A 1,491-nucleotide genomic window follows, 5' to 3' on the forward strand; every position below is an offset into this window, starting at 1 on the left:
CCCAGCTACTCAGGAGGCTGAGGCAGGAGAATTGCCTGAACCCAGGAGGCGGAGGTTGCAGTGAGCCGAGATCGCGCCACTGCACTCCAGCCTGGGTAACAAGAGCGAAACTCTGTCTCCCCAAAAAAAAAAAATAATAATAATAATAATAAATGTACATTTTACCCTTAGCTCTCTTTAAGCACTTTGATCATGGATGTGATGTGATGCTTTCTGCATTGTGTAAAGACTCTTCTGATTGCAAAGAGGAGAAGGGAACATAAAGGAAAAAAAGAAAAATCAGGGAAAAACACAGACAGGAGTTCAGAATGGCTAAGCAATAGGGTTGACAGTGGGAAGATGAGAGTTGCTGGACCATGACTGGAAACCCAGAAGGAGGTCCAGCTACACACAAGTGATGGGTCCTTGGTCTTGAGATTTGGTAGCAGAATATACTTGCCATCTTCACCCCTTTGTTTTTTTTTTTGAGACAGGGTCTCACTCTGTTGCCCAGGCTGGAGTGCAGTGGTGTGATCTCGGCTCACTGCAACCTCTGCCTTCTGGGTTCAAGCGATTCCCCCGCCTCAGCCTCCAGTGTAACTGGGATTACAGGCATGCACCACCACACCAGGCTAATTTTTATATTTTTAGTGGAGATAGGGTTTTGCCATGTTGGCCATGCTGGTTTTGAACTCCTGACCTCAGGTGATCCACGTACCTCGGCCTTTCAAAGTGCTGAGATTACAGGCATGAGCCAACACACCCAGCCTCCATCTTCACTTTTCAAGATTTATGCTGGGTCCTTTAGACTTCAAGATTAACTTTAGAATGACAGCATCAATTTCCGTAAAAACCTTCTGGGTTTCACAAGAGATTGTGTTGAAGGTAAAGATCAATTTAGGGAGAATCACCATCTCCTCAGTCTTTCAATCCATGGAAGTTTTTGAATCCTAAATCTGATATGTTTCAACATTTAATTTTACTGATCTCTAATTTATCTAAGTGGTATCTTCTAGTCCTCTATGTAGAAAATGTACATATCTTTTGATAGGTTTATTCCTAGTTGTATGGTTTTTATTTTGTAAATGGTAAATCATTCTTTAAATAATTTCATTGCTATTGTTTTTTGCTGGCAATGTAAAAATAAAATTGGCTTTTGTATATTGAATTTGTATTCCGTGGTCTTGCAGTCTTTACTTCTTAACAGTTTTAGACTATTTTAGATGTTTTCGCTACAAAAATTTATAATTCTCTCTAAACTTACTTTTTTTTATTGAGACAGGGTCTCATTCAGTTGCCCAGGCTGGAGTGCAGTGGCACCATCATGGGTCACTGCAGCCCCCACCTCCTTGGCTCAAGCCTCAGCCTCCCAAGTAGCTTGGACTACAGGCATGTGCCACCACACCCAGCTAATTGTTGTATCTTTTGTAGAGACAGGGTTTCACCATGTTGCCCAGGCTGGCCTCAAGCAATCTGCCCACCATGACCTCCCAAAGGGTTGAGATTACAGAC

The sequence above is a fragment of the Cebus imitator genome, unplaced genomic scaffold (assembly GCF_001604975.1).
Source record: "Cebus imitator isolate Cc_AM_T3 unplaced genomic scaffold, Cebus_imitator-1.0 Scaffold190, whole genome shotgun sequence".
Taxonomy (NCBI): Eukaryota; Metazoa; Chordata; class Mammalia; order Primates; family Cebidae; genus Cebus; species Cebus imitator.